Source organism: Hyperolius riggenbachi, chromosome 2, assembly GCF_040937935.1.
Source record: "Hyperolius riggenbachi isolate aHypRig1 chromosome 2, aHypRig1.pri, whole genome shotgun sequence".
NCBI classification, from domain to species: domain Eukaryota; kingdom Metazoa; phylum Chordata; class Amphibia; order Anura; family Hyperoliidae; genus Hyperolius; species Hyperolius riggenbachi.
In genome coordinates this window covers 208658222-208670323 of record NC_090647.1, presented here as the reverse complement: position 1 = coordinate 208670323, position 12102 = coordinate 208658222, and positions in this window count along the sequence as shown.

Below are 12102 nucleotides of genomic sequence, written 5' to 3'. Positions count from 1 at the left end.
AGCCAGGTCTACAGGTGTCTCCATAATAGGTATCCAGGTCTATAGGTGTCCCCAGTACAGATAGCCAAGTCTATAGGTGTCTCCGGTATAGATAACCAGGTCTATTGGTGTCCCCAGTATATGTAGCCAGGTGTATAGGTGTTCCCAGTATAGCCAGGTCTATAGTTGTCCCCAGTATATGCAGCCAGGCCTTTAAGTATCCCCAGTATATGTAGCCAGGTCTATAGTTGTCCCCAGTATATGTAGCCAGGTGTATAGGTCTCCCCAGTATATGTAGCCAGGTGTATAGGTGTTCCCAGTATTTGCAGCCAGGTCTATAGGTGTCTCCAGTATATGCAGCCAGGTGTATAGGTCTCCCCAGTATAGCCAGGTCTATAGGTGCCCCAAGTATATGTAGCTAGGTCTATAGGTGTCCCCAGTATATGTAGCCAGGTGTATAGGTCTCTCCAATATATGTAGCCAGGTGTATCGGTGTTCCCTGTATTTGTAGCCAGGTCTATAGGTGTCCCCAGTATATGCTGCCAGGTGTATAGGTCTTCCCAGTATGTAGCCAGGTGTAGCCAGACCTATGTCTCCCCAGTATAGCCAGGTCTATAGGTGTCACCAGTATATGTAGCCAGGTGTATAGGTCTCCCCAGTATATGTAGCCAGGTGTATAGGTGTTCCCAGTATTTGTAGCCAGGTCTATAGTTGTCCCCAGTATATGCAGCCCAGCCAGGTGTATAGGTCTCCCCAGTATAGCCAGGTCTATAGGTGTCCCCAGTATATGTAGCCAGGTGTATAGGTCTCCCCAGTATATGTAGCCAGGTGTATAGGTGTTCCTAGTATTTGTAGCCAGGTCTATAGATGCCCCCAGTATATGTAGCTAGGTCCATAGGTGTCCCCAGTATATGTAGCCAGGTGTATAGGTTTCCCCATTATATGTAGCCAGGTGTATAGGTGTTCCCAGTATTTGTAGCCAGGCCTATAGGTGTCCCCAGTATATGCAGCCAGGTGTATAGGTCTCCCCAGTATAGCCAGGTCTATAGGTGCCCCAGTATATGCAGCTAGGTCTGTAGGTGTCCCCAGGAGGGGAGGCAGCCAGTGAAAGAGAGCTGTGGGCAAAGTGGTGGAGAAGGGCGGATGTTTCCCCCCCTTCCCTCACCTTGGGGCCCCCCTACCTGGCTCTCCTCTCCGGAGTAATGTTTAAGTCTCAGACGGTGCAGCGGCTGACAGCGGGCAGGGACTTACCGCTGTCCTTCCAGCCGGCGGAGGGAGCTGTGATCTGTGCGCCGCTAGTCTGGTCTTGAGTAGACCAGACTAGCGGCACACAGATCGCAGCTCCCTCCAACGTCTGTGTAACAGCAGTAAGTCACGGCCCGCTGTCAGACGCTACACTGTCCGAGACTTAAACATTAATCCGGAGGGGAGAGCCAGGTAGGGGTGCCCCAAGGTGAGGGAAGGAGGGGGGGGGGGGAGACAATCGCACTTCTCCGCCACTTTGCCCACAGCTCTCTTTCACTGGCTGCCTCCCCTCCTGCTCAGGGTGCTCTGGCGCCCCCCCCCCCCCTGACCACGGGCCCTCGGTCCGTGCCCGAGTCCCTGAATGGTCAGTCCGCCCCTGTGTGCTCCTAATCTTTTAGATAGGTTTGATGCAATGAATGTTTGCATGTCTGCGCTATGCATGTTACAGGGCCAGAGTCAGGACACCTACTAATACCTAAGGCCCTCAAAACTCACCTTTTCACTCTTGCCTACCACCCCTCACAATTGCTCTAAACCAACAGCTGAACTCTGGTCCCCTACCTCTTGTGTCCCTACCTCTCCCTCTAGATTATAAGCCTTTGGGCAGGGTCCTCCTCCTTTTGTGTCCTACCTGATCATGCACCTCCATTACTGTGCACCCATGCTATGCATCTGAGTGAACCTAACTTGCCTAATCTCCATGCTCCCATCCAGTGACTGACTAAGTATTACCTTGTACTCATACTGTGCTGTGTGATCTGGTCTTTCTTGTATTCCTGTATTGTCATATTGCTGTATGTCACCCCTAAATATTGTCTGTAACCTAAATTAATGTCCAGCACTGCGTAATATGTTGGCGCTTTATAAATACAATAAATAATAATAATAATAATACCTGGCTACTTCTGTGCAGTGTAGGTGACTACACAAGGGAATGCATTCATTTGTAACCAAGACCCTGGCTTTTAACTTAGCTGTAGGGATAGCAGTGGTGCCTGGATGATTGATCCGTGTGAAAGCATTTGTTTAAACATTTGTATGTGAGTGTGCAAAGGGTTAACTGTTTTTTTCTAATCTCAGTCCCGTCTTCTCCCTTATGCTCATCAACCACAGCCAAGAGACACCATGTCAGGTGGCCTGTTGAGAGTAGTGCCAGCTCCATGGCAACAAACACCAGCACCATGTGAGCAGGGACAGGGTGAGGAGCTTCTGAGTCCAGAGACCAGGCACTGGGCGGCCTACAGACAGCGGGGCCGGCGCTGCATGAGATATGGGGCACCATGATGGGTACTTCGTGCCCTGACATCCGGGGCACAGTGGGTGGAGAATCAAGCCCTGGATCCCACCCCTCCACCGATGGGCCTGTGACAAATTATATATTTCTTTCGAGAGACGTTTTAAAGGGATGCTTGAAGGTTTTTAGAGAGCATCACAGATGTGGTGCAGAAAAGTGAAGAAAGAAAGGGTGAAGCCCATGAGAAGTCTTGGAAACAAGAGTGTGAGGGCTGGTTTACATTGGGGCGATTCTTGAGCGCTTTGCTGATTGCTGGCTACAATGTATCTCTATGGATACATTCACACTGCAGGAATTGCGATTTCGATCAATCACAAACATGCTGCATGCAACGTTTTGGAGGCGATTGCTCTGTGATTCCCGTTCTATTGAACGGGAATCACAAGTGCAAATCGCGGCAGAATCGCAAGATTTAAGCTAAAATCGCGATCGCAGAGCCAAACTCGATTGTGGGCTAGCGGCGCTCCAAGCGCCGAGTATGGACTACCCTGAGGAGGCAAACAGGATGGAGAACAGATCTTTATAAGCAAAGCGCAGTTTTGTGGTTATGTTGATGTACAGACATTTTGGAGGAATTGTGGAGGGGAGTGCTTTGAAAGTGATAACTGGATCTACCTTCTCTGGGTTATTAGCCACCAACTGAGGAATTGGCAGAGAGGTAAAGCATTTACGGGGTAGGAAGAGGTTTAAAACAAATAGCATTCCGTCTTTCAAATTCAGGATTATTTGATGAAAATACCAACCAGAGCCTCTAGATGCCAGCACAATCAGTAGTCTGATTCAATTCATTGAAGATGTCAATCATGGCAGAGAACATTCTCCAAAGTAATATTTTAACAATTAATGTTTTGTCTGCAGCCGACGAGTGAAAGCACAGCCGACGAGTGAAAGCACATAGTTCATATTACCAAAGTCCTAAATTGTTTAGTTGTTGTTAATATCACTGTGGTGCCAGTCTGGCTCATTTGGCTACAGGGATATAAAGTTTACTTTAATATCTAATCCATAGACAGAAAGACTCCAGAAGTATAAGAAAACCTATGACATAGCATGGTAGCAGTGTGCGTGTGTGTTTGTATGCGTGTATGGAAAGTGGTAGGGAAGGAGGGGGAGGTGTAAAGTGAATAACAAGTTTAATTTGCTGAATAAATTCAATTACTACAATCTTGCCTGGAGACATAGAAAAACAGCATAGTGGCTCACTGTACAGAACAGCGCCGTAATCTTTGGGAATAGGCAGTGACAATTTGTTCCATGGTGTACGCTTTCAGAAAACTTTATGAACGTGGTATAAATAGTTTTCTGTGTGTGTCTGCTCTCCACCCTGCAGTCAGATGAACAAGCATCACCTTTCATAAAGAAGCCATGAAGCTATTTCAGCGGTAGATGCTGAAAAGTGTTATTGGCAATGGCATACCTAATCTATCTGGCACTAGGAGAGAACATTTTACAACTATTCCCCCCTGCGGCCAGAGGTGGGTGGCCAGAAGCAGGGGAAGTGTGTGGTGTGCTTGCTCCACCATGGCAAAAGCCAGATGTGGTCACAACAGGCTGTGGTCATGGCCAATTTAATGTAAAATGCTGATTCCTTTAAAAGTGTTGCTTTTTAGTGTGCTTCCTTTGTTATGGTGATTTCCCTTCAAGGTACTGAAGAGGAATCACCATATGCCCCCTAATATAGTGCCCCCTTTATAGTGCTGCTCATTTCCCTGAAAAGTGCACATTTATGGTGCTCCTGTACCCTTGCATACAATCTCCTTTATGGCACTGCTGCTCCTTTCAGTTAGTTCTTCCTTTATGGTGCCCAAGCAGCTCCTTCAGCCGTAGGGTGGCCCATGGCCTTGGGGGCCCTGAACTTCTTACTCTCCCCTCCAATACAGCCCCCACTCTAGAGCAGATATTGTAGGCAGTAGGAAACAGGTAGAGATCGGCACTAGATGCAAATTGGACAGACAGACATGTAAGGGAAACAGGTGTGTGGCTGTAAGTATTCGTAAGGTCAGTTTACACAGTTCAAGTCATTGGGCCTCTGCTCCATTCTGCTTTGTCACTCACTGCAGGGGCAAACGCAGGATTTTTAAGGGGGGGGGGATTCCTGAAAGGTCCAGAAGTACTTATGTCCATGAGTGCTTCCGAATACAGGTGGCTCCATACTGCCCATGCACAAAAGTGCGCTGGCGTATTACAGAGCTGCCTATCTTTGGAAGTACTCAAGGACACAAGTGTTTCTGAGGACTTCTGGTAGCAGCAAATTTGAACGGGGGACAGCGCTGGCACAACTCCCCGAGAGAGGAACAGGAGATAGACTTAGTCTTAACAATTCAGTGGAATATGCCACATAGTGTCACATAGCGCAAGCGATACCCATATGATGCAGGGATATATGCATCTGGTGAAGATGGTGGCGCTATATAAATACTAAATAATAATAATTTGCCTCACCAGGATTGCACTTTTATTTAGCTTTCCTGTATGACAAGAAGACACAGCAAGCCAGCACTAGGGGAAGAGGGAAACAAAGGTGAATGAAGGAGGCTGGTGCACACCAAAAGGGCTTCTGAGCGTTTTTCAAATCGACAGTGATTTGAAAAGCGCTTGGTTAATGTTACCCTATGAGGGTGTTCCCACAGCAGCGCTGTGATTTTTTCAAAATCGCAAGCATTCTGCATGTAGCATTTTTTTGAGCGATTCATTCAGAAATAGCTCTGAAAATCGCTTCACAAAATCGCACTCACTAATTGCTAGCAATTGCTATTGTGATTTTGGCGTGCACTAGCCCAGAGACAGGAGGAATGGAGAGAAATTGAGAATAGCCTGAGATGGAGCAGAGAGCGTATTTGTATTGCAGTCCCACATCACACAGAGGCTACTTGCCTGTAATATGACTCCTGCCCCTCTCTCACACAAGTCAGAAAGCAGCCCTCCCGGAGTCTAGGGACTGTCAAAAACTTTCCACCTTGTTTAACACCATATCAGCACATGCAGTCATTATAAAATAGGGGAGAAACCAGACAGATGTTTGCCCACGGACCCTCCAGGCAAGCTCTGCATCATGCTGTGTATATTTACCAGCTTGCCTGCCCTTTAATTGCACTTTTATCAGCTAGCCAAGTGTTTCACATTGCCTTACAACAACAAACCTGAATACACCAGACACAGGACCAGCCCTAAATCACTGAAAGAAAGGGAGCCTGGGGGGAGATTGCCCCCTTCCAGCCAGCACTAGGGGAAGTGGGGAAACAATGGTGAATGCAGAGAGAGGAGGAGTGGAGAGACTGAGATAGAGCAGATAGCATATCTGTATTGCAGTCCCACATCACACAGGCTACTTGCCTGTAATGTGTCTCCTGTCCCTGACAGCCAATGCACTGTATCCTCCACACTGTTTGGAGGGGATTATGGAAAAGACATTAGTGCAATATACTATGCTGGGGAATTATGGGGCATGAGTTGTGTGGGGGTAGCTGGTTGACTGATGAACCAGGACATAAGGTAATCCATTGCCATAATCTAACTGAATACCAACGTTTTGACTAAATCAATCGAAATTATATTTATGACAAATCTGACTGTACTTAGAATCTGAAAAGCAAACTAGTGATCGGGGCCAGGTCACGTGCTAGTGTGGGAGCAGGAAACTTGTGCACAACGGAAGTTTGGGTGCTGCCATAGGAGTGCAGCATCGGTAGAGGGAGAGCTCTGTGTGAGAATAGGGCTAAGTTTAGTAGCAGTTTTATATATATATATATATATATATATATATATATATATATATATATATATATATATATATAATTTTTTTTTAATTTCTTTTTATGCTGCAGTCAAACAGGTTTTGTAGCAAAAACAATTGGTTCCATGAGTAAATGGAGCAGTGATGTGATACACTGTGACTTTATACAAGAATAGACATTAGTGGTAAATAGAGGTAGTCAGAGAGATGCTAATAATTCTGGCTCGCATGTTTACTTAATGTAAATTGTATGCAGCATGTGATTGGGCCAACCAAATGTACTTCCTGCCAATTCTGAGTGGTATAAGTCCAATTTAAATTGAAATTAAAGCGGATCCAAGATGAAAAACTAACTATGACAAGTAACTTGTCTATATATCTTATCTAAAGTTTAGATAGTTTACACAGCAAATCTAGCTGCAAACTGCTTCAACAGTTTATGTTTATTTATTCATTTGATACAATGAGAGCAGCCATGTTTTGTTTGTCACATTACACAAAGGCAAGCTGCATCTCCTGCCCTCAGCTCACCTTCCCTCTCCTTGTTCCTCCTCCCCCCTGCCTCTGAAATCTCTGGCTAGTAACTTCCTCCTCCTCCTGCCCAGACTGAGCTCCCATAAGCCCTTGCTACATGGAATACCAAGGCACTTTGAGCTGTGGGCGAGGCTTGTTTAGTTTATAGGGAATTAGAGTGTAAAAAACAAAATAAAAAAAAGTATTTGGCTTGAGGAATGCCCTATAAACTATATGTAAGGAACACAATTATGCAATGAGTAAAAGTTTATCTCGGATCCACTTTAAAAGTAAGCGTTGCCTTAGCTCCCAATGAGTCACAAATAGCTAATTCATTTTCCCACAATTTTTATTCTGCTCTTGAAATGGTGCATTTTGCAGGCTATTCTAGTCTATTATAGTTACTTTGCTGGCAATTAATGACCTTATGAAAAAAAATGGGAGTCTGAATAAAATTAGTGACTAACCAGCTGATTGTGACTTCCTGGGACATAAACCCAAACTCACACTCCCCTCTATATTGTTTATTAATATTTGTATTAAGTCGGACAGCTCCTTCCAGTTCTAGTTTATCTCATTCTACCTTTGTTGGGAGATTATTTTTTATGAGTTTCCATAAATTACTTTTGAGAGCAACCACTTAAAGCCAGAAGGTACACCTCAAAATTTGTATATGATTTCTGACAATAAAAATATGGTGCATCAAACAGGTCAAATGAGAACATCAAACTGGAAAAACGATTAGGTTTAAGATTAAGAAATAAATATGTGGTCCTTTGAGACAGTACTGTTAGGGACCACAGTGGTTTTGAATGGAGAATGTATGAATGGAAGAATGTATGACTTAAGTAGGATGGGCCAGAAAGTTATGGCAATTGGTGAATGATGTTGTTTATGTATACCTGCGTATATTAAAATAAAAAAGTAAATAATGAGAGGAAATAAGGTATGAATATTGGACTAGCAAACAATGATGCAAACCTAACACAACACAAGAGTGCTGCAGTGAAGCCAATCTGTTTAAGTTGGGCTAAAGCAGAGCCGGGACAAGGTCCTCCAGCACCCAAGGCTGAGACACCAAAGTGCGCCCCTCCATCCCTGCCACCCGAGCCATCAAACACTGATTGCTATTAGACTAAGAGGCGCCACAGGGCCCACAACCTCCCCAACACCTTGATATCTAGTTATCTGGCTTGCAGTCACTGCCATGTATCCCCTTTTCTTATTTGTTTCTGCTTCAAACACAATTAGGAATGACATCTGAATGAATTCTGCGCCCCCTCCTACACTGCGCCCTGAGGCTGGAGCCTCTCCAGCCTATGCCTCGGCCCGGCCCTGCGCTAAAGTACCGGGAGTATGCTGAGTTTGTAAAAAATATAAAGAAGTAAAAGTGTAAAGGAAAAAAATAAAAAAAATAGTAGGTGCCCAAAATGATAAAAAAAAGGTAAAAAAAAAAAGAGAAAGGGAGGGTAAAAAGAGAGTTAGTGGTCTAGAAAATTGGTTTGTGAAAGAATGGATTATTGGCACTAAGGTTTACATTTTTTGTTGTAACAATTTTCATTTCTTCATAACAAATAATAGTAAAATACAGTGTTGATTTAATAAAAATAATCATAATATGTAATTCATAAGGGTCATTAGTGAGATAATGCGATAGATGGCCCTAAGCCCTGTATGCAAAGACCTATGTCATAGTAATATGTAAATAAAATAAATCAACTAGTAAATAATAATAAAATAACATATTTTGTGCTACATATAAAATTCCCAATAGTATTATATATATAAATGCAAATGTGCAAAAAATCTGCTTCATAAAATATAATTATAATGTACTGTGCAGTAATCTATCAACATATTGTTATATAGGTTGTATAATACATAATAAGCAATCAATACTAATAAGTTTGTGAGGTAGCAAAATAATAAAATCATATTGACTCCAAAAATGAGAAACTATGATCTATATACTCAAATAATACATTATTAGTCATAAAATAAGATGCAAATGAACAATAATAGCCGGTGGTATATAGTTTATCTTCATTACTAAAGCATTGCTGTATAGTGTTAATAGGATTAAAATAGGATATAGCTAAAATGAACACTCTATACTCAAAAGTTAAAGGATAGAGAAGATAAAGAGATGGGGAATCTTTAAAAATATAGTACTTTGCAGTCTATAACATGTCACTAGCTTAACCACTTAAGGACCACAGGCTTAAACCCCCCTAAAGACCAGGCCATTTTTTACAAAATAGGCCACTGCAGCTTTAAGGCCTCGCTGCAGGGCCGTACAACTCAGCATACAAGTGACCACCCCCCTCTTCTGCCCACCCACAGAGCTTTCTGTTGGTGGGGTCTGATCCCTGCCTGCATGCTTATTTTATTTTTTATAAATATTTATTGTTTTTATTTTTTAATAAATAGTGCATTTTTTAAATTATTTTCATAACCCTCCCTTCCAGCGTCAGCCTATGACAGCGGATTGCTCCTGTCTCCCCCAGAGACCGATGATCCAAGCGAAGATGTGCGCGCAATCTCCTGCAAATCCCTGCCCCAGGACTTGGGGCTGGCGCCACATCCACGCCCATCGGCGTGACACAGTCGCCTGGAGTTTAAATGCCTGGAAGAAAGCCTTGTTAGGACTCCTTTTTTACTGCACAACTCAATCCCAAATGCAATATGGTTACGTTTGCAATTTTATAATGTGATTTTTCCACAATTGTGTTTTGCAATTTTGTTTGGGTAGTTATCAGAATTGCATCCCAAAACGCAGCATAACACAGGCAGTGTCCTTAGTATACTAAGGGCCATATGCAATTCACTTTTTCACCTGAGTTTTCTCCTAGGTGATATTTTTAAATTTGTCAATAAAATTCATTTTAAGCCACCAGCAAGCAAGAAAATACTCAAAATAATTTTGATAGTACTTTCTCACCTACTTTTTGGTACTTTTTTAGTTGAAAAGTGCTGAGAAGTTATTTTAAATCGAAGATGAAAAATTATCTCCTGGGAGAAAACTCAGGTGAAAAAGTGAATTGCATTTGGGCCCAAGAGTCCTTAGTATTGGTGGGTGAGAGTGGTGTTATAGTTGGGTGTTTGATTGCACAGTGGTGGGACCCTTTGAAGGTGCTTTGCACGTACGGGGGTATTTATTAAGGTACCTGTATGTATGTGAATGGTATCTTTTGGTGCTGGAATGGTTTAGGTATTTTTTAAGAATAAAAGCACTCTTGATATTTAACTCATATTCATATCTAAATATGGAATACAGCGTTATAGACACTGATGACTCTGCCCACCTTCTCTGTGATACTAATGGAAGATTAACGTTTTGTGAGTAGCACTGAAGCAATAAAGCTCTGCTGAGTCTTGTCATCATCCATTCCTGCCTAGTTCCTTTCTGCTCAGTTTGTAATAATGCATTTACCCTTCCTACACCTCCAGCAACGAGTTTAATAAATGAGCAGTGAGCAATGGTTTCTAGGTGCAGGTAGTGATGCCACGTACATATGGCTTTTATAATGCTAAGCATAGACTTTTTTTTTTTTAATCAATCGAGCCGCTGATGGCTCGATTGATAATATCCGACAGGTCCGATGACCTGCCGGATAGATTCCCCCCTCCATCCCCGCGGGCGGACAATAGCTGGGAATCGAGCGGCTGATAAGGAGCGCCTGCAAAGACGAGCGGGGATCGATCCGCGGACGAGCTGTGACACGCCGGCATCGAGCCTCCGGCTCGATACCGGTGCATAAACGTGCCATGTATGCCCGGCATAAGGGTTGGTGTGGGGCTAAATGCATCTTTATACAAGGAGAAATTACAGATTTGTGGCCACCAGGGCCGTTTTCAAGCAAAGACACTCCAGGTCATTGCCTGGAATACCATTGGTCCTGGGGGCGTTATGTCCCTGAATAAACCCCAGCCCTTAACTAAGTCCCCAAAATAAGCCACGCCCACATGGGTGTTTTTTCTTCTTTCTATTCTCCTTTGCGCCTCCTTATGTCCCCTTGTGCTTCCTCAGCACCCCATACCACCTCTGCCCTGTGTGTCTCTCTGTGTCTCCTTCTGGAGGGGTTGAAATGCAGGACTTCTTGCCTGGGATGACAAAAATGGCTAGAAATTGCCCTGATTGCCACAAAGAGTTAGTCTGCTTTGCGTCAGGGCAAGAACTCTCACTCTACTGGAAATAGGGAGTTACTGGATGATGTCAGGCAGGAACTTTAGTATATGTATTGCAAAAAGAAGAGATGTGTAAATTACAAACTTTGTGCATTGCTAATTTATGCCAATTTGCAATCATATGTACGGCCCCTTCTTCATTCATAAATTAAGCTTTCAACAAAAATTATAAATATGTGTGCAAGTAGGGTAAGAACTGCAGTAGCTGAAAAATAGAACTATAGGTAGCATTGGTTGAGAGTCATTAATAAATGATCTATCCCCATATGATTGTACGTCAGTGAATGAAACCGAGTTTGAAAATATTTAAATCAACTGATTCTACCACACAGAATCTAAAGAGAAATCCAAGCAATTAGATCCTTTTTACCCAAAGCAGTTCAGAGTGGCTAGATGGTTATTTCCATACACGTCTAGCTGTCCACTTTGTTTACATTACCATCATGCTAAAAGGATTTCCAGGGATAGAAAGACAGCACCATTCTGTATACACAACCTTTACATAGCTAGTTCCTGGAAAGAGCATAAGAGGATTAAATCTAATTTTATCTTCTCAGATTTTTGTGTGAGTAAACAAAAAGAAAGAGGCCAATGAAGCTTGCTGTAGGCTGACTGACCTTATCCAACAACAGAAGGTACTGATGTCACCACCATTATGTCACATCATTTAGTTACTACAAATATAAACATTTTGTAATACGGCAATAATATGTCACTCTTCAAGATACCATTATATTTTAACATATTTTATTGTTGTATTGGGTCTGACTCTGTCACTCTAAATTAGTTTTAAAGTGGTTTTAAATATTGAAAGTTAATATGGCAGCTGGTAACTATGGTAATATACTGTAGTTCCGACTTGTACTCTAATAATTGTTACTTAGAAGTCATGGTTGCTTCATATTAAAGTGTAACTGTCGGGCATAAAATAAAAAATTAATTCTTTATTTTTATCTGGTAAACAAGTAATAAGGATGCTATCCAGGCAATCCAAAAGTTAAAAATCATTATTACTTTTCTTGTTGATAAATGATCACTCCCCAGTTTTCCTGACTCTTATTTGGTTCATTGTTGCACAAAGGAAGTTGCAGGGCATGCTGGGTTGTCTTTTTTTGCTTATTTACTTTTCTCGCAGACTTAACTAAAGCAG